This window comes from Ovis canadensis, chromosome 13, assembly GCF_042477335.2.
Source record: "Ovis canadensis isolate MfBH-ARS-UI-01 breed Bighorn chromosome 13, ARS-UI_OviCan_v2, whole genome shotgun sequence".
NCBI lineage: Eukaryota > Metazoa > Chordata > Mammalia > Artiodactyla > Bovidae > Ovis > Ovis canadensis.
Window position 1 is genome coordinate 17,345,112 of NC_091257.1, and position 24,998 is coordinate 17,370,109.

The 24,998-nt window shown below is 42.2% G+C and overlaps 1 protein-coding gene across 6 annotated transcripts in view; it reads left to right on the plus strand.

The window, feature by feature from the left end:
• Nucleotides 1-24,998, plus strand: part of PLCB4 (phospholipase C beta 4) — a 477,139-nt gene that overhangs the window by 172,946 nt on the left and 279,195 nt on the right. For 4 of the 6 annotated variants that reach the window (XM_069546386.1, XM_069546390.1, XM_069546385.1 and 1 more), the window contains exon 3: nucleotides 8,046-8,104. The exons of the other annotated variants lie outside the window; for them this stretch is intronic. The gene's annotated coding sequence lies outside the window, so the exon portion shown is untranslated. The remainder of the gene's footprint in view (nucleotides 1-8,045; nucleotides 8,105-24,998) is intronic. 6 annotated transcript variants of the gene reach the window in all.

Consider the following 24,998-nt stretch of genomic DNA (forward strand, 5'->3'; position numbering starts at 1 on the left):
TTCTAGCTTGTAACTCATCCAGCCTGGCAGTTTGCATGATGTACTCTGTCTGCATAGACATTAAATAATCAGGGTGACAATATACAACCTTGTCGTGCCCATTAGTTGGTTATTATTACTATCATTAATGTTTTGCTTTTTCTGGACCTTTCAAGTGGTTTTGCTTTCTAACCAAACATGTTTTTGAAGGAAGATAACCTAAAGATTGTCATTTTTTTTCCAGTTAAAAAAATCTTAATGAATATGCCATGTGCTAGTGATTATATTAAGCATGCTTTTTAATTTTCTTTATTCTTTTCTTTTTACTATTAGTATGCCTATGTATATGTTGTCTCTATGTAACTTCTAAACAGTGAAATGTGTTGTGTGAAAAGCAGTTAAGTTGGTTGAGACTGTGTAGAAAATATAACAATTTAATTAAAAAATTTTTAGCCCATGGTGTTATTTGGGCACTTAAAATTTATTCTGGGCCCTTCTAGGTACTAGTTATGTGTTTGTTTTCTTCTCTCTTTTGTCTTTTTTTTATCTTCTTCTACCCCTCCTTTTCCTCCTTCACAATATCAGTTGTCTACACATATGATTTCACAAGGTTCAGTTCAAGCTCAAGGAGAGAAATGTCTCATATGCATCTGGAAGTTGGCAGGGAACATGCATTCTTATGGTTGGAGTGTTAGCTGCTCCAGGATGCGTGGGGGGCCTGTCCCAAGTGTGCTCTCTCGTTCTAACTTCAGGGCATCCTCTCTGCTGGCTGGTCAGCTCTCCTTGTGACATGATGTCAGCTTCCAACCTGAGGAAAAAAATGCATGCCGATGACAAATGCAGGCAGTAGGCAGGTATTAGGTACAGCAGGCAGAAATCTCAGATGGTCTAGGACCCCCAGCCTGGAAACTGTGACCTTGATGTCATTTCTGAAATGTGGTTATGTTGAGTGGCATGGTTGACTTTAAGAATGAGGTTTTCTTTGGTGGGTGTGTCCTAGTCAGCTGAGAATCTAGAAGGGACTCAAGATAGTTTCAAGGAGAGAGAGGAATTCCACATGAGAGAGAATCTCTGTTGCTGAACTGGACAATGGTGGGGCCACGTGGCCGGGAGTGTGGGTGGCATCTGGGAGCTGGGCGTGGCCCCTGCTGACAGCCGGCAGGAAGTGCCCTCAGTCTTGTGACTGTAAGGACATGAGACTGGCCAGCAATCGGGAAGTCATTCATTCCTCAAGCTCCAGAAAGGAAGGAAGGCAGCCTAGCAGAGACCTTGATTTTAGCCTTGTAAGGTGTTCAACAGAGAACCCTAAAGCTGGACCCAGACTTCTGACCTACAGGACCACAAGCTAGTAAATTGTTGTTTTAAGCCATGAATTTCATAACAGTTTTGTGACATAGTCACAGAAAACCAACATACAAGGGAAACCAGGCAAAAGAAGGTAGGTGTGTAATTGCAAAGCCATTGCCATTATTTAGAGAAAAATATAACACTTTTAAAATAACCCATAATAAATTCCTATGAAGAACCCCCAGTTAAACATTTTAGAGCCAGTGAGCCACAATAAATGTAACTCTTCTGGGTTTCTCAAGGTGGTCCTTTCAGACTTTGGGAAGGGCAGAGGAATGATGAGGCTGCACCCTTGCTAGACGTCTCGTGCGTCATGGTGACAGAGAACGAGCCGTCAAGGACGGTGGACACTTTCCCGCCTTCCCTGTCTTCTGCGGTGCTGGCTGAGCTTTCACTTGGTTGCAGGGGGTCACTAACCCAGGGGCGAGAGGGGAGCTGGGGCATATGGGTGAGGGCCACCTGCTGGGGATGATCCAGAGGGAGGTGCTGGGGGGCCGGGCTGACCCAGGTCTTCTCAGGAGGGCCAGCCACCTCTCGGTTCTGTCTGGAGACCAGCATCCTGGGTCTACATTGCCCAGTCTTCCGGATGTCCAGGTGCAGCTGGGATTCCGAAGATTTATGGGAAATCTCCCAGCACGTAACTGTTAGCCGTCAGCTCAGACGTTAGAAGGTCACTGTGCCAGATGAAGCCCTTGGCAGCCCCTCCTGCAGCGTAGCCCAGAGGAGCCAGTGTGCGCGCAGCATGGAGCGTGAGTGCCAGGGGCCAGTGGTTTTGCTCGCTTGGTCACTGTCCTGTCCTAGTGTCAAGCCGCGGGGTGCACGGTACATGCTTGTGGAGTGGCTCGGAGGAGACAGCAGCATGCTTGTACTCTCTGTGGAACTATCCAATGTGATCTTACTTTGCTGAAACAGGTTTTAAAGATCTGATGGCTTTTAAAAAAAAAAAATTGGAAGTGTAGTTGACTTACAACGTACTGTTAGTTTCAGGTGTAAGCAAAGTGATGGACACACACATACACACAGATGAGCTATATGTCCTTTTCAGATTACTTTGTGTGGTTGTGCCAACAGTGTCCTTTGGGCCCAGCCGATCCCTCTCTTTTACCTGCAGCTCCACTGAGGCCTCTTCTGGAAGTCATCGGCAGTGAGAGGCGTCAGAGGAGGAACTGTGCATTCTGCTCCGTGTGCTGGCCCTGTCCCGGGTGCCTGCCCTGGCTGTCTCCCTTCACCCTCACCCTGACTGCTGAGATAGGTGCTAGCAGTACCTCCCTCTTACAGATGCAGAGTGGGCTCAGAGAGGCGCAGCCAGTTGCTCACAGACCACGCAGCTGGTAGACGGTTGTCCTCGGTTTCCTCTGACGGCCTTCTCCTCGCTTGCTGCTCGGGGTGTGCTGTGGAGCCAGCAGCATCAGCACCTCCTGGGAGCTTGGTGGAGATGCGGAGTCTATGGTCTCCATGAGGATCCTGTCTCAAACAGAATCTGCTTTTCTACCAAATAACTTTGGCAATTTGTATGTATGTAAAGTTTCAGAGCTCTAAACTTAGGTTATTCCTGAGCCACTTCTGTGGATTTGGTAAAATCTCTCTTTCATTTGAACTTATTACTCATCTTTTCCACTTAAACATTTTCACTTAAAAAGAAAAAATAGCTGATAAGTAACTAGTAACATGATAACATTACTATAGTAAATAGCTATTAGTGTATTTGTTGTGGTAGAATTAAGTTCAGTAGAGACTGACATAGTTTTTCATGTTTAGAGGTTACAGTAATGTATATGCACTGTACTCTCTCTCTCTGTGTAGTGGTAAAATACCTGCATTTTACATATAAGCTGTACCTTGAGTAAAAACTGTAATAAATTATACACTATCTTTGTGGGCCCTGAGTGGGAGTGTGTTTCCACTGTGGTGCTTTGTAAATGCGGTCCCCAAGTCTTCCCCTCCCGTGTCCACACCCTTGAAGCGTCAAGCTCCCATCAGGTGGTGGGGCTGCCTCTCCATCCTTGGAGTCTGGGCCTGACCACGTGGTTTGCTTTGCCTGCTGCTACGGTAGCCCGTGTGACACAGCAGAGGCTCATGCAGGGGGACCCACACTCTTGCTGTCCTCACCAACTTGGGATCTTGGTGTGAACCAAAGTAAATGTTTACTGATTAAGTTGCACAGGTTTGAGGTGGTTGGTTACACTGTGCAGACTCACTGATATGACAGTGCTCTAACATTCTGTTTGTAACACAGTACTTTTGCATGTCTAATAGCAGGTTGGAGTGAGAGAATCTGTTTTGATTCAGTCTTGCCCAGTTACTCTTCACTTGAAAACGAAATTTCAATATTGAATATATCGGGGAGAGCACTGAATGCTAGTCTTTTTGTGTTCAATACATAGATTAATAAAAACAGGCCTCTCAATGTGAGTCTCTTATATTTGTAGGTTTTCTTTTTCTCCTCCACTGAGCAATAAAAATATCACACTTGGCTAAGCTCCCCACTGCTTTGAAATAAGACTGTATCTCAAGCACTGTGGCATCTGCCATTAGTGGTACTTTGCAGGCATATACTCTTCATTGGCAAAAGAAAAATATAAATTTATTTCCCATCACAATAAATCCCATGGAGAATTATAATAGTCTCTTAAAAATATAAATATTCACCAGTTACTGTTCTCTTGGAGAGTGTAAGTATTTTGTTATTTTTGAAAGAAGCCAACTTCTATTCACTGGCAAACTTACTGAAAGTTAACCATTTTTTAAACTTCAATGAAATGTCATTTATAAAGCATAAAATTCACCAACTCAAAATGCATGATTCAGTGGTTTTTAGTATAAACACAAAGTTACGGAACCATTTTTACAGTCTAGTCTCAGAACATTTTCATCACCCCAAAGAGAAATCCCACCCCCTTGAGTGAGTGGTCCCCACCTTCCCTGCCCTTCCAGCCCTGTGTAACCGCTAACCTGCTCTCTGCATCTGTTCAGTTCAGTTCAGTTCAGTCACTCAGTTGTGTCCGAGTCTGCAACCCCATGGACTGCAGCACGCCAGGCTTCCCTGTCCACCACCAACTCCCGGAGCTTACTCAAACTCATTTCCATCCAGTCGGTGATGCCATCCAACCTTCTCATCCTCTGGCGTCTCCTCCTGCTGCCTTCAATCTTTCCCAGCATCAGGGTCTTTTCCAATGAGTCAGTTCTTCGCATCAGGTGGCCAAAGTATTGGAGTTTCAACGTCAGTATTAGTCCTTTCAATGAATATTCAGGACTGTTTCCTTTAGGATGGACTGGTTGGATCCCCTTGCAGTCCTAGGGACTTTCAAGAGTCTTCTCCAACACCACAGTTCAGAAGCATCAATTCTTCGACACTCAGCTTTCTTTTATAGGCTAACTCTCACATCATATGTGCCTACTAGAAAAACCATAGCTTTGAGTAGATGGACCTTTGTTGGCAAAGTAATCTCTTTGCTTTTTAATATGCTGTCTAGGTTGGTCATAACTTTTCTTCCAAGGAGCAAGCGTCTGTATCTGTGGATTTGCCTGTCCTGGACATTTCATATACATGCAGTCATACAATATGTGGCCTTTGTGACTGGTCTTTCATTTAGTATAATATTTTTTTAAGGTGCATTCATGTTGTCACATGTATTTGTATTGCATTCTTTTGATTGCTGAATAAAATTTATTGTATAGATATACCACATTTTAAAAACCCATTTCTCAGTTCATGGATTTTGAGATTATTTCAACCTGTTGGCTATCTTGAATAATGCTACCATGAAAAAATACATTAAATTTTTTTGTATGGACATAATTTTCATTTCTCTTCAGAATTACTGGTCATATGGGGGAAGATCCCTGGAGAAGGGAATGGCTACTCACTCCATTATTCTTGTCTGGAGAATCCCATAGACAGGAGCCTGATGGGCTACAGTCCAGGGGACCCCAGTCAGTCATGACTGAGTGACTAACACACACATATATGCACACACACAGTCATTCTATGTTTAACAGTTTGAGGAATGCCAGACTGTTTTCCAAAGTGACTGCAGCATTTTATATCCCAGAAGCAATGTAGGAGGGTTCTGATTTCTCCAAATTCTCATCAACACTTTTCTTAAACTGTTTTCTGATTAAAGTTATCCTAGTAGGTGTGAACTGGAGAAGGCAATGGCAACCCACTCCAGTACTCTTGCCTGGAAAATCCCATGGACAGAGGCGCCTGGTGGGCTGCAGTCCATGGGGTCGCAAAGAGTCAGACATGACTGAGCGATCTCACTTTCACTTTTCACTTTCATGCACTGGAGAAGACAATGGCAACCCACTCCAGTGTTCTTGCCTGAAAAATCCCAGGGACGGGGGAGCCTGGCGGGCTGCCGTCTATGGGGTTGCGCAGAGTCGGACATGACTGAAGCGACTTAGCAGCAGCAGCAGCAGCAGCAGTAGGTGTGAATAAGTATCTCATTGTGGTTTTGACTTAATTTTATATGATGGTTGAGCATTTCTTTATGTATTTGTGTATCTTTTTTGGAGAAATGTCTATTTAAATTATTTACTCATTTTTAAATTGAGTTATTTTTTATCACTAAATTATAATAGTTCTTCTTAAAATATTCTGGATATAAGTCTCCTATTAGATACACAATTTGCAAAAATTTTTTTCCATTTTGTGGGTTGTCTTCACCTTCTTGATGGTGACCTCTGAAGCACAGAACTTTTAAATTTGATGATGTCCAACTTACCTATTTTTTTTCTTTATTGTTTGTACCTTTGGTATTGTTTCTATGAAACCATTGCCTAAATCCGTGGCCACATAGACTTGTTTCTATGTTATATTTACTTCTAAGAGTTTTATAGTTTTAGCTCTTATGTTTACATCTATGATCCAGTTTGCACTATTTTTTGTGTGTATGGTGTGAGGTAGGAGCCACCTTCATCGCTTTGCATGTGGATTTCTAGTTGTCCCAGCACTATTTGTTGAATAGTGCTTTTCAGCAAATATATTTTGTTATATCTTTTTTGTTATTATATTTTTACATTAAAAAATATTTTTGTTATTATCTTTTCCTCTTCAGTGGGCTTACATTCTTTGAAAAACAGCTTTAGTTTACACCAGCATTAATAGGATCTGGGATTTGGGGACTTTTTATAACTATTTATTAGATTTTCTTCTATGTTATAGAAAACTGTCCTTCTTTTGAAGGACCAAATGCACACGCAGAGACACGTAAACACAGAGATTTGTAGAGGCTGATACACAGACACGCATGCTTACTCATCCATTCAGTCTCTTCTTTACCAAAGACCCCATTTACATTCTTCAGCACCTAGAGTAATAATATTTGGATGAAAAATTTGGTAGCTTAAGGCCATGATTCACATATGAGTATAGCACCAAGTCAGTTACAGAGGTTTGTCCATCATATCCCAGTAGCTAAATAGTTCATGACAAACTGTTTATACTGATTTACCTCTACATAGTTAAGACATTGGGAAACATCGGGTTTCCCAAATGTTGTAATGTCCTAGCCATGGACAGAAGTAGAAAGGCTTATGGAATAATGCATCAGGTTTATGCTGGATAGTTACTTAAGGAATTAGAAAAGGAAAGCAAAATGTGTCCAGTATTTAAGTCTCTGGTTACAGAGACTTAAAGACTTGGGCACCTAGTGGTCTCTCAAAATGAAGAGCATGGTATGGCAGAGTTATTAATCAATGAGCTTTTTTGGAACTGAGCTTGTTTCACAGTCCCGGGAGGTAAACAGTTTTAACTTCGCAGCCCTAGGCAGACCATTCAGTTATTCATCTGTTTATTGACAATGTGGGAAGTACCTAGTGCATGATAGGCACTACCTTGGTGCTGGGTATATACATCTTGGTTCTAATATTTTCTTTTTTTTAATGACATAGTTTTCATTTGTGGCTGTATTGGGTTGGCCAAAAATTTTGATTGAGTTTTTCCATTCAATGTTACAGAAAAGCCTGAATGAACGTTTTGATGAACCTTTCTACCTGGGAGCTTACAGTGGACATCTCCATAAATAGACGATGGTCTTTCCAAAATCCCAGTTCAGATTTTAAAGATATCATTTTCCATGTCTGGATTGCCAGTTTTTCTGCCTCTACTTTCTTTTTAGATGGAAATGGACTTCCTCTTACTTCTGTGTACTTTTAACACCACCAGACCTGTGTCACTCCCCCACCCCACACAAGAGATCTTGAAGTCTAAATTCAATGTCAAGTCCAAAATCTACGTAACAACTTCTTAATGAAGACGATACAAAAATACATATAAAAAAATATTGACTGTTTGTACACAGATGCAATTTCATTGTAAATCTTTCCTGTTCAGCACTGCTCTTTGAAAAGTTTCTTAAAATTACCATCAGTTTTACTATCAATCAGGAAAAGATCATTGTAGCTACTTCTAGAACATTTTGAATATCCTTGTTCAACTGCTGCTTAATTATTTTGGTAGGTCAAGAGGCTGAACTGGAGATCAGCAGCTTAACAGAGAATATAAACCCTGTAGGCTGAGTGTAGCAGTAACATTTCTGACTTGATGATTATGTGTTTTGTCCTCTGTTTGGAAACTGTCACTAATTTATTAGTGTCTCTTTCTGATGAGTTTTAGAGAATGCTAGGGGTTTTTATTTTGAAGTTCAGAGATTTCCATGAGAATTCCAGAAGTCCTTCACACTCACTTTTCTCTGTTCTGTGTCGTTCCTTCGCAGAGGACAGCGCTGCAGCTGGACTAAGCAGAAGTCACCTTTAGCCAGACCCAAGCCATCTGGTATGTACTCTGCACATGGTGCATAAGAGTTGATAGTTTTGTGGAGTTCTAGAACTTTCAGTCTGTAAAATTAATCCCTTCGGTCATGCTGTTGTCCCATCTGAAAGGACTCTCAAAACTGGTTCACAGATGTTTTCTTTGATGGTGTAGAGCACTCATCACCTGGCATTTTCTGGATTCAAGTCTATTTATTCTACCAGCTTCGGATGCTTCCTTTTCTGCTAGCTTTTCTGCTTGCTGTCTGCACTGACTATTGTGTACATTCAGTAGTCACTAAGTCGTGTCTGACTCTTTGTGACCCCATGGACTGTAGCCTGCAAGGCTCCTCTGTCCATGAGACTTCCCAGGCAAGAATGCTGGAGTGGGTTGCCATTTCCTTCAGATATTATTATTAAAGTTACTGTTTTGTGTAGTTCTTTCTGAGGAGAAATGTATATGACTTGTTTTTAATCTTACACACATTTTGTTTAAAAAGATTCTCACAGATGCGAAGTCACTGTCAGCCTGAATCCACCCTCTGTTTTATGGGAGCTACCTAAAAAGATGATGTAATTAACTCCTTCCAGTGTTTCTCTGAAGTCCTGTTTTACAAGTCTTTAACAAAATGCTAAAATTGAAATCAGAAATATATGTGCGCAGTTCTTTTTATTTATAACTGATAAATTGCCCATGCTTTATTCAAGAGCCAGAGTCCTAATGAATGCTCTTTTTCAACTCCATTGGCCAATTGCTATTTTCTTCTTGGTGTTGTAAATAAAACATTTGAACTATATGTCATTTCTTACTTTAAGGGACAAGAAGTAATTTTATAGTGATCACATGAGAAAAATAACCAGCAGATTTATATTTAGAATAAATATAAATTCTTAAATATATAAATATATTCTTTAGCAGGTAAAGAATCTGCCTGCAGTGTGGGTTACCTGGGTTCCATCCCTGGGTTGGGAAGATCTCCTGGAGAAGGGAACAGCTATCCACTCCAGTATTCTGGCCTGGAGAATTCCCTGGACTATATAGTGCATGGTGTTGCAAAGAGGCAGACACGACTGAGCGACTTTCACTTTCACTGATATCACATGTTCTTTGGGCTTCCGTTGTGGCTCAGCTGGTAAAGAATCTGCCTGCAATGGGGGAGACCTTGGTTTGATTCCTGGGTTGGGAAGATCCACTGGAGAAAGGATAGGCTACCCAGTCCAGTACTCTTGGGCTTCCCTTGTGGTTCAGTTGGTAAAGAATCTGGCTGCAATGTGGGAGATTTGGGTTTGATCCCTGGGTTGGGAAGATCCCCTGGAGAAGGGAAAGGCTACCCACTCCAGTATTCTGGCCTGTAGATCCCATGGACTACAGTGGATTCCAGGCTCTACGGACAGAGAAGCCTGGTGGGTTACAGTCCATGGGGTCGCAAAGAGTCAGACACAACTGAGCGACTTTCACATCACATCATGTCTATAAGTGAGCTCCAGGTCCCAAGAATTTAAAATCAGTATTATTTTCTTCTCCATGTTTCATGCCATGTCAGACATTCCATTATCTCCTGGCAGGGCCCATGGCTGATTTTCTTCCAGCCTTTCTGTGAGAGGAGGGAAGACTCATACTACCTGTCAAGTTCTCCATACTACCAGATCAGTACTTAACTATGACAGAAGAAGATCAAGAAAGTAGATTTATTATTGAATGTTCCTACTTATTTTTAGTCAAGTGCAGTATATTTTACTGTTCCCCATGGATGATTCATAAATCATGTCTCAGCAGGCACACTCAAGTTGGGAATCTAAATAATTCACTAGAGACTTTAAATCAGTGTGGACAGGATATCTACTTTTTGGTTTCTTTTTAATTTTTTTTTTTTGACTATCTAGTTTCTCGGTACAATCATTGTATTATCCTTAAAAAATAAGTATTGTTCATCATCATCTGTTTTACATGGTCCCTATGAAGAATTAGGTATTTTGTGAAAAGAAAGACTTAAGAATAAAAAAAAATAACCTAGAGCTTAGATATTGTTTGTTCTATATTTTATGTTTTCTTGTATATTAAGTGGTATAAATGCCACCCATTTGATTTTACAAAGACTTTAGGTGGCTTTGAGGCTTCCCTTGTGGCTCAGGTAGTAAAGAGTCTGCCTGCAATGCAGGGACCTAAGTTCAATCCCTGGGTTGGGAAGATCCCCTGAAGGGAATGGCAACCCAATCCAGTATTCTTGCCTGGAGAATCCCACAGACAGAGAAGTCTGGCAGGCTACAGTTCATGGGGGTCACAAAGAGTCAGACACGACTGAGCGGCTGACACTTCAGACGGCATTGGGCCCTGGGACAGCTAACATATAACGTGGGCTCCTCTTCCACCCCCAAACCTGATAGGACCTGATTGAACCTGGCGTCTCACTTGTCACCAGGGTTTTGATCGTCATCTTTGTGTTAGGCTTGCCTTTTCCCAGGGAGAAAATTCTTGGGTGTTTCCTGACATCCTCTTCTAAAAGTAAAAGCATTTTACTCTAGCAACATTCAATTGTTGGCTCTCTTTAATAATGAATTTTTATCCTGAAGTGAAATCTGATACTTTTATAAGGTCTTCCCACATTTAAAATTGGAAATATCTGGACCCTGGCATCTGAACTATTCTTGTTTCATCTTGAACACTGGCGTAATTTTGTCATGATTCCAACAGTGGGATGTACATATGTTCTAAGTGGGTTACTTTTTTTTAGGACTATTACATCCACAGTAGGCATTCTGAATATATTTTAATTCCTGTAATGGCAAAAGGTATATTTTATATTTTTCTTATTTAAGTTACGTTCAGCTTAGCTTTTCATCAGTGTTAAAACAGAAAGAATTTAAATAAACCAAATGAGATGAATTATCCTCACTCTTTTATTTCTAGCTTCAGAGTGAGTCTTCTTAAAGAGGACTTTATTAGTTTGGTCAAACCAAAAGCTGTGTTCAAGTTTCATGAACGAAAACAACGCTTGACACCTACTGACATGTTTTGTTTGCATTTCAAAGATATACTGTTTGCAAGGCAAAACTTACCTAGTGTTGGGGGTTGCATTCTTCCTTTTGCAGTGACTTGAAATTGTTTTTATTAAATATTGGTTATGTACAGAATTTATACTATCAGTGTCATGTATGAAGCTCAGCAAACTTTAAGCTGACTTTATTTTTACTTCTACTTTTGAGCTTTACACACTACCCTCACCTTGTTCACACCTGGAGAAAAATATGTTGTGCCAAGTTATTAACATCTTTTTTTTAGATCTAAGACCTTTATTCTAGGGCTGCTGCATTGCTCTATGGGATCAAAGAGACTTCCTGCTTATTAAACAGTGGTGAGTGCAGCCATTTTAAATACTGAAGTGTTACAGAAACTTATCCGAGGTACAGAAACAAGGATCCGTTACACATTTTCTTGGAGCCTATTCACACATCACGAAAGTCTTGGCTTGGGCGCCGCTGAGCAGACCCGAGATGGGATTTCTGCAGGAGTGTTTTATTAGGACAGCATTCCTGGGAGGATGAGGGAGTGGGCAAGGGAAGGGAGAAGGGAGCCAGACAGGGGAAGGTGTGGGCAGTGTCTCTGCCTCAGCCCAATACCTGGAGGAGCTCTGGAGCACAACTGCTCCAGGAATCTGCTCCTTCTGCTCTAGGCGAGGGAGTTGGCCTTCCCGTCTCTGCCTCAGACACTAACTGTGGGCTGGCGGGAGAGGGGCTGCAAACCAGGGAGCACTTGACTCTGTATCTGCAGGTGAAGCAGCTCTGGAAGTTGAAGAGTGCTTCTTTTAAGAAATGTGCAGTTGCCATCTTTAGAAGCGAAACACAAAAGCTGGGAGGTGGGCACACAGGACAGTTAAAAGGTACCAGTGGTATCTGGACAGACACTGGAGTATCTCCTTTACCTAGTCACATGTTGTCTCACCTAGTTCCTCACTCATCCGGGCGTATTCTTCATCCCTTAGGCCATTTCCTGGTGCCAGTTACATTCGTTTTCTTGCTTCGAGTTGGTCATGAGCTGCTGCTTCAAACAGCAGAATGTTTGACTTCAGTGTTGAGAGATACCTAGGTAGTTTTCAGTAAATAGAGATGCTACATGTATTAGAGTTAGAAGAAAATAAAAATCCATAATTTTAAAGCTTTCCTTAGATGGGTGTCTTCATGGATAACAATTTCAGTGCCCTGATAAAAGAGGCAGGGATATTCTGTGACTATATTGTTGGCATTTATTCTTGCTAGAAACATTTCCAAGCATACATGTTAACATGATGATTCTCATCCATTTTAACCATCCTTTTAAATTTTATATTTTAGCTTTTGCCTTTAAAAGTATTTTCTTAAACCTTTTATGAAAAATATGGTGTTTCTGAACTGAATTGAAATGATGGTGTTTCCTTTTAGTCAGTTCAGTTGCTTAGTTGAATCCTACTTTTGTGACCCCATGGACTGCAGCACGCCAGGCTTCCCTGTCCATCATCAATTCCCGAAGCTTGCTCAAACTCATGTCCATCCAGTCGGTGATGCCATCCAGCCATCTCATCCTCTGTTGTCCCCTTCTCCTCCTGCCTTCAATCTTTCCCAACATCAGGGTCTTTTCCAATGAGTCAATTCTTCCCATCAGATGGTCAAAGTATTGGAGCGTCAGCTTCAGCATCGGTCCCTCCAATGAATATTCAGGACTGATTTCCTTTAGGATGGACTGGTTGGATCTCTTTGCTGTCCAAGGGACTCTCAAGAATCTTCTCCAACACCACAGTTCAAAAGCATAAATTCTTTGGCACTCAGCTTTCTTTATGGTCCAACTCTCACATCCGTACATGACTACTAGAAAAACCATAGTTTGACTAGACTGACCTTTGTTGGCAAGTAATGTCTTTGCTTTTTAATATGCTGTCTAGGTTGGTCATAACTTTTCTTCCAAGGAGCAAGCATCTTTATCTGTAGTGATTTTGGAGCCCCCCAAAAACAAAATCTTTCGCTGTTTCCATTGTTTCCCCTCTATTTGCCATGAAGTGATGGGTGTTTCTTTCCTTGGGTACTTTCAACTCAGTATAGCACAAAAGTGTGGCCTAGTAGAAACAGCATGTGAACAGCAATGAATTTCTCTTTAGCCTCATTTAAAATTTAAAAAAAAAAAAAAAAAAGGTTGTGATAACTGACTGAATTGGAGGCTGGGAAGTCCAAGATCACACTTGAAATTAATTTAAATAATGTATTTAGCCTAGCATATCCTAATTATAATCGTTTCAACATTCAATACTATTAATTATATTTTGCCTTTTTATTTTTTATTGGGTGTAAATTTGATACTTACAACAAATCTCAATTCAAACTAGCCATATTTCAAGTGCTCAAAACCACTTTTGCCAATGGCACTGCATTGGACAGTGCAATTTCAGAATGTTATAGAAAAGCTCTGATAAGAGGCTTCTTTCCTTTGAGACAAGACTTTTTGTCAGCAGTCTGAATCTTCCAGCTTGGTAACCCCATTCAATAAAGCAATGAGGTGGCATTGTTGTCCAAAGAAAGTGAGCTGATCTGTCTTTGATGAGCTATTGTTGCTTCCATTTGGTACTTAATGCCCTGGAGGCACGAATTATGATGAAAATGATTGGGTTTGACAGCTACGATATCACCGATAACCTTCAGGAGTGCAGAGTTACGTTTTGAAAGACCCCAGATCTTGAATGAAGGGGAGACTGTGTAAAAATTTTAAAGAGGAGAGGAAGGCATCTTAGGAAATGGAAAAAATGATGTATATGTATATAATGTGTGTTGGCAGAGAAGGGTGTAGATAAGTTTGAGTACTGGCATGTAATCTGACAAGGCTGGAATACTAACTGCACAGTAAGAAAGGTAGTTAGTGTCTAGACTGATGCCAGTTTTGAATACCTGGATTGTGCAGTATATGAAGTGGGATATCATGATGGCCCAGTTTACACGCTGGGCTTTGTGTTTGAAATCCCTCCAAAATGTAGTGACTTGAAACAACAGAAGCCACCTCCTCATCTCACATTTCCTGTGAGTCAGGGGTTCTGGAAGGGCTTCATTGTGCCCTTCTGGCTTAGAGGACCTCTCAGGTAGCTGCATTCAGATGGTATCTGAAACTGCAAGAGCAGGAGGCTGGAGCAGCTGGAGGCTGGCTGGGTTTCCCTCCCACAGGCTCAGGATGTCTCAGTGGGTCTCTCTTCATGGGTAACCGTGGGCTTCCTCATGGCCTGCTGACTCTAGGGCAGCTGGTACTTCATGGGCCCTGTGATTATTCCCCCTGACAAGTGAGAGGCGCCTCTGCTCAGGAGGGCTTCTTGGAAATAATGCTGCATCATCTCCATCACGTGACTTTATTACTAGGGAGTCACGAGCCAGTCCAGTTTCAAGGGGAGGAGACATAAATGCCCACTTCTCAGTGGGAGGGTGCTAAAGTCGCCTGGTGTGGAGAGAGTGCTGGAAGAACTGCCCCAGAACCCCTTCCCAGCACCACTGCTGTCTGCATCTTGCCCCCGGGCTGTGCCCTGGGAGTGCAGTAGCGTGAGCTCACTGTTCATTCCTGGGCCCACTTCCACACAGGCTCTCTCCTTGCCTCACCTGGTGAGCTAGACTCTGCAGCCCTTAAGGACAGCTGAAGCCTTCAGTTCAGGCAGTGAATGGCCAGCCCTGGCCTTCCGTTCCCCTTTCATTGTCTTCACTTGCCTTTGCTGGTAGAGGCTCCCTCCAGGGTGGGCATGCTCCAGCCTCAGCCATTCTCCTCGCTTTCTTGATTTGTGGAGTAACTGAGGGGTAAGAGAAAGAGCAAACACAAAGGGATAGAAGAATTTTCTAACCCTTTACTCCTCTTAGCAGCAGTTCACCCCTCTACCACATAGGGATATCTTCTTCATACGAAAGAATTTTCACCCTTGGCTAATGGCAGGGATTTTCTCTCCCTTCTTCCATTTCCAGGGTGGCTCTCTATTGCTCTGGTTTTGGTTTCCATGAACTTCTGGGCTTGTTTTCCCAAGGTGATTAGAAGGAAGGAGGAAGGATATGAGACCAGCACCATGACTTGTGTAAGAGAGCTTTCCTAACTATTCCTAAGGCCAGCATTCTGCCACATCCTGTTCTCCCTGGTTTTCATAGGAAGGTCTCCATTCTTTGCCAGAATCTCAAATTTATCTGAATACCAGCCTTGAAACTAGGTGTGTGATGAGCTTTCATATACTTTCGTAGCCTTTCTTCCTCTTGCTAAGTCACAGCCTTTAACTAGAAAAGATTAAAATGCCAACAGCAGAGGAGTTTAGAGGTATTAAATTCTGCAACTTCATTAATGTGAAATACATTAAAAAGAAGACTTGATGGATAGAGAAATGGATAAAGATCTAGGTATTCAAAAAGGCTAGTTGGTAGAAATATGGTTGCTTACTGGGAAAAAAAATCTTTCAACTTTTCTTTATTTTTAAAATAAAATACTAGAGAAGAAAAGCATAAGCCATAAAATTACAGTGTGATACATTTGGGAAAATGTCAGTTTTCTACTTTAGCAGTTGCTGAAGTCTTATCCTGTTTTTCAGTCCAAATAAAATTTCAGAAATTTTTGTCCTTAGCAAAGTTATTTGTCCTGTCTTGTTTCCCAAAAGATTTGAAGAAACTGAAAAAGGTCTAACAGTCCAGTATTTTTTAGTTTGACTAGGATTTTCACATATAGCTTTTTAATATGCTATTATTGAAGTCCTTATGGCATTGAAATTGCTTTTGTGTGACATTTTCCAAGAGCCCTTGTGCAATCCTGACAGCAGGAACTCCTTATTCCAAAGACAGGGTTTCTTGTCCCCATATATGGTCCCACACTCCCCTATCTTGAATTGGGTAGCCTGAATCTTTTCCAGGTCTGAAACATTTTTCCCCTGCTGCAGTGAGAAGGTTTGCTTTGTTTGGTTTGTTTCTGTAAAAGAGAAAGAAAAAATAAAGCCAATTTAGCTCCCTGACCCTTTTAATTTTTTTTTGATTTGTCAATAATCAAAAAGCCAGTAGAAGTTGTTGCATTTGCAAAGTCTTTGCTTACTCTTCTGAAATGAACAAAAGAGCAGGCTTCATGTTTTCATTGTCCTCAGGTGGGGAAGGGCAGCTTGCTGAGGACTGAGGACTAAAATAAACCCTCCCAGGAAAGGGAACCAGCCAGTGACCTTGGGTCGTGACCACCTTGCAGATCAGCTGCTCCCTTCCTTGCTGTTTTTTGTGGCTTCTGGCGGGGCATCAAGTGTCACAAAAGCAGGAAGCGAGCAGTCTGAGGAGGACTCCAGTGCCTCTGTGGGCAAAAGTGCTGACGTGATCTCCTGACCCCCTGTATGGCTGCAGGCCGCTGCTTTCACAGCGGGCAGGCAGGGAGCGGAGAGAAGGCACTCCTCTACAAAAGAGAAGCGGCAAGAAACTGGTGCCCTGGCGGTGATATACTCCTCGAGGAATAATAGAGCAATCTGGAATTTGGAGAGATGCGTGCGCAGATGTTAATAGCCCTTACTGAGCCAATAGAGAAATAAAAGTCACACCTACTTTTCGAAGCAATTAGAAGTATATTGGCAAACCAGACGGTGCTCCTGGTGACTTTGATAATTTCTTACCTGGTTCGCTGCCTTTTGGTGTGGGAGGAAGAAGGTGAGCTCTGAAGCCTGCGGTTTGGTTTTCCCGTCTGGAAAGTGAGCACAGTGTCACCAATTTCATTAGATTTCGGGTCTTTACAAGGAGGTGGAGGATATGCGGGACCCGTCTTCTGTAGGTAGTATCTTCCTTCCCATTTTTCTCTCCATGGATATTTGTGAGCCTCCAAACTGCTTTCTTCTGTGTGGCGTTTCCCACGAGCCCTTGAGTGGTCACGGAAGCAGGAACTTCTTATTCCAAAGAGAGAATTTCTTGTCTCCCCATATTTTCTGCTTTGACCTGGGCATCCTGAATCTTTTCCAGACCTGAAACATGGGTCCGCCCCCCACCCCCCCTAGAGATGTTAACTCTTCTCCTTTTGCTCCTCAGAAACCCTCTGTTCTTTCTTCTATATGAAAGTAAAGGAAGGAAGGGTCTATCTGCACCTTGAGGAGCTTCGGTACCACTCTGTCCTCCCGTTAAGGACTTTCTCCTGCCTAAAGGGGCCCACGCTTTCTGCCTTTAGAGTCTGTGGCTTCTGGTGCAGGTGCTGCTGTTAGGATGCCCGTCCCTGGATTGAATCCCGCTTCCTGCAGCCATGCCGTTTCTGTTTCCCCTCTCCGCACACATCTGCTGGCACCTTTGCCTCTCCCGGGGCTTATTTCTGCCGTTCCCACAGCTTCCGTCCTATCTAAAAACCTGCCCTGCTTTGCCTGCCTTGTCTTTCTTCTTCCCCGTCTGCCTTGTCTTTCTTCTTCCTTCTGCCTTTTTCACAAAAATTGAAGTGAAATTCATATGACAAAAATCACCCATTTAAAAGTGAGCAATCCAGTGTCATTTAGCAGTTTCATAAACCTGTACAACCACCATTTCTACCGAATTCTAAAATATTTTCATCACCACCAGAGAAGCCCCCAAACTCATTAAGCAGGTGCTTTCCCCGCTTTCCCCTTTCCCGATCCCTGGCAACATATCTATGAATTTGCCTATTTTGGATATTTCATGTAAATGGAATCACATATTCTGTGACCTATCAGTTCAGTTCAGTTCAGTCACTCAGTCATGTCCGACTCTTTGCGACCCCATGGGCTGCAGCACGCCAGGCTTCCCTGTCCATCACCAACTCCTGGAGCTTGCTTAAACTCATGTGCATTGAGTTGGTGATGCCATCCAACCATCTCATCCTCTGTCATCCCCTTCTCCTCCTGCCTTCAATCTTTCCCAGTATATTGTTTTTAAGAGTCATCGATGTTGTAGCATGGATGAGTATTTCATCCCTTTTTATAGTTGAATACAATGTCCATTGTACGCATATCCCAGTTTGTTTATCCGTTCATCCATTAGTGGACATTTGTGCTGTTTTCATCTTTTGGCAATTGTGAATCATGCTGCTATGAACATGTGTATACATGTATTTGAGCCTTTCCCCATTGTTTTGGGATATACCTATGAATGGAATTGCTGGGTCGTATACTAACTCTGCGTTTAACTTTTGGGGGTGTGGTGGAACCGCGCTGGGTCTTTATAGCCATGAGATCTTCACGAGGCATCACGCAGGTGCTCTAGTTGTGGGCTCAGCTGCCCTGTGGCATGAGGGGCCTTAATTCCCCAACCAGGGATCACACCTACACCCCCTGTATCAGAAGGTGAATTCTTATCACTGAACCATGAGGAAGTCCCTATATTGAACTTCTTGAGGAATTGCAAAGCTCTTCTCCACAGTAGCTGCGCCATTTTTCACCCCCACTATCAATGCACTTGAGTTCCCATTTCTCCACATCATTGCCGACACTTACTTTCTTTTTCGTTTTTTAAAGCCATCTAATGAGTGTGAAATGGTATCACATGTGGTTTTGATTTGCATTCCATGATGACTAATGATGTGCGTCTTTTCATGTGGTGGTTGGCCATTTGTAGAGCTTCTTTGAAGAAATGTTAGTTCAAGTTGTTTACCCATTTTTTTTAAGTGTGTTGCTTGCTTTTTTGTTATTAAATTGTAGAAGTTGTTTTTATATTCTGGATACTAGATCTTTCTTAGATATATGACTTGCAGACTTTCATTTTCTAGATTGTACTTTCATTTTCTAGATTGTCCTTTCACTTTCTTGATAATGTCTTTTAATGCACACAAGTTTTTAATTTTAATGAAGTTGAATTCACCTATTTTTTAATGCTGTTGCTTTTGCACATGTCAAATATAAGAATCTGCTTTCAAACCCAAAGTTATATTTTGGCTCTTCAAAGCACCTCTTCTCTTTGCTTTTGTTATCATTTTCCCCTGTAGTGATTCTGGAACTGTGGTATTGCACCTCAGGAGAAAGCAGCGACCCAGTGAACAGTCATGTAGTTGCATCGGGGATTATTACAAGCATGCTAGACTCCAAACGCTTCCCATGTTTATGGTCACTCCCTTGGAACCATGATGAGAACCTTGTTGGCTATTCAAAGCAGAGCCACCATGCGGGCTTTTGGGTGAAAACTGCTTGTTAAAATTTCAAGGGAGGCAGAGGTTGGAGAGATTGGAAGGAGAAAGACTCCACATGTCATTGCTGGCTTTGAAGATGGAGAAGGATGAGCCAAGGGATAGGGTCAGCCTCTGGAAGCCTAGAACAGCTCCAGCCAACAGCATGTTAGGGAATCAGGACCGTAGTCCTATAGCAACATAGAACCAAACTTTGTCAGCAAACTGAGTGAACTTAGCGGTGAATTCCCCGCTGCTGCTGCTGCTGCTGCTGCTGCTGCTGGGGACACTGAAAAGGAATTCATCCCTGCCAACATCTTGATCTTGACCTTGTGAACACTGAGCACAGAAACTAACCAAGCCTCCTATATTGTGACCTACAGAACGGAGAATGTTAAGTTTACCTTTGAATGCCTAAAAAGAAGTGAATGTTGTGAGCATCATTATAAGGATATCTTGGTTATATTTTTTTTAAACTGAAGATTGCAGTGTATCATGTATTATTTAGTAGATTTTTAAATTAAATATATATTGATTTTATTCATGTAACAAATGAAAACAAAATAATTCCAAGGGAGCCTTCTAGAAAAGAACAAAGCATGTGGGCTTCCCATTTGCTGTTCTCTGGTTTATGCATGTGTTCAGTTCTGTTAGTCATTGTCTTCAATTATATGAGCATTTTAAAAAAAGCCTTCTCTTATATAAAGGAAAACTGTGGCATAGACATCAAAATCAGGAAGGAATCAGAAGGGAGGAGAGTGAGGAGGAAGACAGGTGATGTTGCCAGAATTGGTTGGGGGGTTCTCACATTATTTTCCCACTAAGTTTGACAGCTGGTCCATTCCTTTGAGAGTAGTGAGGCGGGGTGAGGCCTCCACCCGGGGCTACCCATGAGTGTCGGAGGTAACTTCAGGCCTGGTAGGGCCTCCTGAAAGAGGCTCCCTTCCAGGTAGGTGAAACAGGGGCTTTTCTTACCTTCGCAATTGGGTTAGGAGAAGTTTGGGGAGACACATAGACTAGGGTCCTGGGATGTTCATGCACTGAACAGGAGCATCTGAAGGTAGAGGTCCCCCCCTGGGTAAAGGGCCAGGTGGGAGCCCAAGAACTCTGAGAAGCAGGTCCTCGAGGGGCAACAGATATCATCCGGCCTGACTCAGGGACTAGCCAGAACTCACCACTGACTATGGTCCGAAGAGCTCGGTCTTCAGAGTTCGGCAGGAGCTTTACAGCATCACTGTGAGGATACAGTTCTCATCTGATGCAAACAAACCAGCCAACCACTATCAAAACCAACTGCTTGCTCTTAGAGAGTGCATGACACATGATAAGTGCTCAATTGATGATTGTCATTATTTGTGTTGAATATACCAAAGGAGGGTCTGACAGTTTGCTCCTTAGAGAAACCCTAGGCTAGGATTTCCAGGCTAGGTGTAGACGGTCGCCTGCTGTCTGAGGCATCCATTGTGATGCTGCATTTCCTGTTGGAGTAGAGGTACTAGCAACAGTGGAATCACATCAGACAGGGGCAACAAGAAGCTCCTCTGTGTCAGTGTGTGCTTTCCGATCAGTTACGAGAGTGACTGTCTGCAGTGTTACGTGCTAAAACAGGCCCAGGAATTCTGCACAGGAAGGGCTTTGGGAATCTGTGCCACCAGTAAAAGGGCACGTGTCCCCTGCCGGTGCCCACTGTCTTTCAGGGAGTTTACCATTTGATGGGGAACTCCAGGAGCTAAAGGCCGCACAGCAAGAGGACATACCAGATGTCAGTGGAGATCCCCTCTCAGAATGGCATGGAAGTGGAAGATTTACTTCCTTATTTCATGTTTTATCTCTTAAAATGGTGAACTTATTACTTTTTTTACTTTATTATCTAAAACATTTCTTTTGCAACAAATATGGATTTATTATAGTTAAAACTTTTTCTTTTAAAATTTCTGTTTATTTAAATATTTTTATTGAAATATAGTTGATTTATAATGCTGTATTAGTTTCAGGTATACAATTATACTCTGCTTAAAGTTACTGTAAAGCACTGGTTACGTTCTCTGTTCTGTACCGTACGTCGTGGTAGCTTTTTTCTTCTGTGATAGCAGTTTTACCCCTTTACCTGCCTTGCTACTTCTTCCATTCTTCTCATCACCAGTATGACTAGTTTTTTCCCCTTTATTTGTGATTCTGCTTCTGTTTTCATTTGTCGTTGTTACTGTTAAGTCACTAAGTTGTATCCAGCTCTTTGTGACCCCACAGACTGTAGCACACCAGGTTCCTCTGTCCTCTGCCACTTCCCAGAGTCTGTTCAGACTGCTGTCCATTGAGTTGATGATGCCATCCAACAATCTCATTCTCTGCTCCCTGCTTCTCCTTTTGCCTTCAATCTTTCCCCACATCAAGGTTTTTTTCCAGTGAGTTGGCTCTTTACATCAGGTGGCCAGAATATTGGAGCTTCAGCTTCCACAACAGTCCTTCCAATGAATATTCAGGGTTGATTTCCTTTAGGATTGGACTGGTTGGATCTCCTTGCTATCCAGGAGACTCTCAAGAGTCTTCTCCAACACCACAGTTCAAAAGCATCATTTTTTCAGCGCTCAGCTTTCTTTATACTTCAACTCTCACATCCATACATGACTACTGAAAAAAGCATAGCTTTGAGTAGATGGACCTTTGGTGGCAAAGCAGAGACCTTCTTTTTAATATGCTGTCTAGGTTTGTCATAGCTTTCCTTCCAAGGAGCAAGCATTGTTTAATTTCATGGCTGCAGTCACAGTCTACAGTGATTTTGGAGCCTAAGAAAATAAAGTCTGCCACTATTTCCACTTTTCCCCCTTCTATTTGCCATGGAGTGATGGCACTGTATGCCATGATCATAGTGTTTTGAATGTTGAGCTTCAAGCCAGCCTTTTCACTCTGCTATTTCACTCTCATCAAGAGATTCTTTAGTTCCTCTTCACTTTCTGCCATCTGAATTATATCATCTGCATATCTGACGTTGTTTGTATTTCTCCTGGCAGTTTTGATTGCAGCTTGTGATCCAGCTGGGTATTTCGCATGATGTACTGTGTATAGAAGTTAAATAAGCAGGATGAGAATATACAGTTCTGTCGTACTCCTTTCCCAATTGTGAACCAATCAGTTTTCCATGTCTGGTTCTCTTGCTTCTTGACCTGCATACAGGTTTCTCAGGAGACAGATAAAGTGTCCTGGTATTCCCATCTCTAAGAATTTCCACAGTTTATTGCGATACACACAGTCAAAGGCTTTAATGTAGTCAATGAAACATGTAGATGTTTTCTTGGAACTCCCTTGCATTCTCCATGATCCAGCGAATGTTGGCAATGTGATCTCTGGTTCTTCTTTGTAACCCAGCTTGTACGTCTGAAAGTTCTTGGTTCGCATACTGGTGAAGCCTAGTTTGGGGGATATTGAGCATAACGTTGTAGTGTGTGAAGTGAATGCAAATTGTGCGGTAGTTTGAGCATTCTTTGGCATTGCCCTTCTTTGTGATTGGAATGAAAACAACTTTTCCAGTCCTGTGGCCACTGCTGAGTTTTCCAAATTTGCTGACATACTGAGTGCAGAACTTTAAGGGCCTCATCTTTTAGGATCTTTTTTGATATATTAATTCATTTGTTTTACTTTTTAGATTACACATATAAGTGATAGCACACAGTATTTGCCTTTCTCTGACTTTTTTCATCAAGTGTAATATCCTTCAGTTTTGTCCATGTTGTTGCAATAGCAAGATTTCTTTTTTTATGACTTGAATAGTAGTCCACTGTACATTTGTAACACATCTTTTTTATCCATTCCTCTGTCAATGGATACTTAGGTTAATTCCATACCCTGCCTTGTTTAAATAGTGCTGCTGTGAAAGTTGGGGTGTGTGTATCTTTTTGAAGTACAGTTTTCTTTTTTTGAATATATGTCCAGGAGAGGGATTGCTTAAGACATTTTTGTTTTGACGATTAAGCCAGGAGTCTTCAGAGTGATTATCCGGGAAGAAAGCCGGGACATTTTTTTGTACATTTTTTCCCCATAGGGAGTGTTTTAGTCTGTTAGGTATGCCATAACGAAATGCCACAGACTGGTTGGCTTGAACAACAGAAGCTTACTTCTGCAGAGATCTGGAGGTCACGAGTCCAAGTTCGAGGTGTCATCAGGTCTCCTTGGCTTGCAGATGGCCACTTCTCTGCTGTGTCTGCACAGTCTTTTCTCTGTGCACACATCCCTGGGGTCCTTTTGTGTGTCCGAATTTCTTCTCCTTATAAGGATTGCAGTCAGATTGGATGAGGGCCCATCATAGGAGCCTATTTCTATTTTAATTACCTCATTAAAGGTTCCGTCTCCAAATAGGGTCACAGTGTGAGGTACTGGGAGTTCAGGCTTCAACCTATGAATTTTGGAGGAGACAAAATTCAGTCCATACTAGGCAGCACACGGGTGAAGGAGAACATGGACAAGTAGGAATGAAGACCCAGAAAAGTGAGTCAAAAGTCAGAGCCATGGGGAATAAGGAGAATTTGTAGGAGGGGACTCTATGTACTGCTAATGAGATAGGAACTATTTTGTTACCTGATCAATGTATCAATTAGCTTTTGCTGCATAACAGACTCACCCTAAAATGTCCTGGCGTAAACCATCAACCCTCAAATGTCCTGGCGTAAACCATCAACCATTTAGTTAGCTCATAATTGAGTGGGTTGGCAGTTTGAACTCCCCTTAGTGGGGAAAGTTCTATTGCTTTCCACTGAGCCTATTTAAGCGTCTGTGGTCAACTGCTGGGCATACTGAGGGCTGGCTGGTCGAGGATGGTCTTAACTGGAGGGCCCATTCCTCCTCCATGTGTATCTTGATTTCTAGCAGGCCAGTTTGGGCTTCAAAGAAAGTGCAAGGGAGAGGGTGTGAATGAGTATAAAAGCCTTCCTTCCTTTCTTCCACACTCTGGCTGTCGGGGGAAGTCACAGACCAGTCTAGATTAAAGAGATGGGGAAATATACCTTTTCAGGTGAGTGGTTTTGCAACAAAGATTATTTGACTATGAAAATTATGTAGCCTGTTATATTTTATATTCATAATACTTTGCCACTCTCTAGCTCAGACGGTAAAGCATCCACCTACAATGCAGGAGACCCAGGTTCGATCCCTGGTTTGGGAAGATCCCATAAAGAAGGAAACGGCAACCCATTCCAGCATTCTTGCCTGGAGAATCCCATGGACAGGGAAGCCCAGTGGGCTATAGTCCATGGGGTCGTAAAGAGTCAGACACGACTGAGTGAATAGACTTGTTTGTATTCATAATCAGAAAATAACAACCTGGAAAGGAATTCCTAGGGCATTTATTTATGAGTGGTGGTTCTTTCTTCCCAAATTGAGATTAATAGTTTAACTAGATCATTTCCTTCAATCAGGGTGTCTTACTTTCCTGTGTGGCTTGATCCAGCTAGCTCACTGGTAAAGATCCTAGTCAGGAGAATGCTGAGTGATAGCTCAGTTCTCATCCCTTATGCTACTTAGGATGTAGCGTCTGGAAAGTGGAAACCTTCAGCTGTTATCTCATGGAGATAGACCTCATGAGGCTGTAACAGGAGAACAAGATCTTTGGGGTCTTGGGTAGGGAGGATGTGGAGGAAATCCAAATTTGACACCTTATGAGAGAGAATATGCTTCATATAAACTCTCACAGAAGAGAGAGTTACCTGCTTATCACCAGGCTTACTAGTCCTTTGTACCCACATGGGGCTCTCTCTGTTAAGTGACTCCTCCTTATAATTAGTATTTCATATGAAAAAACATGCTGTTTCTAGCAGCTGGTCCTCAGTGCCGTTATGGGATGGTT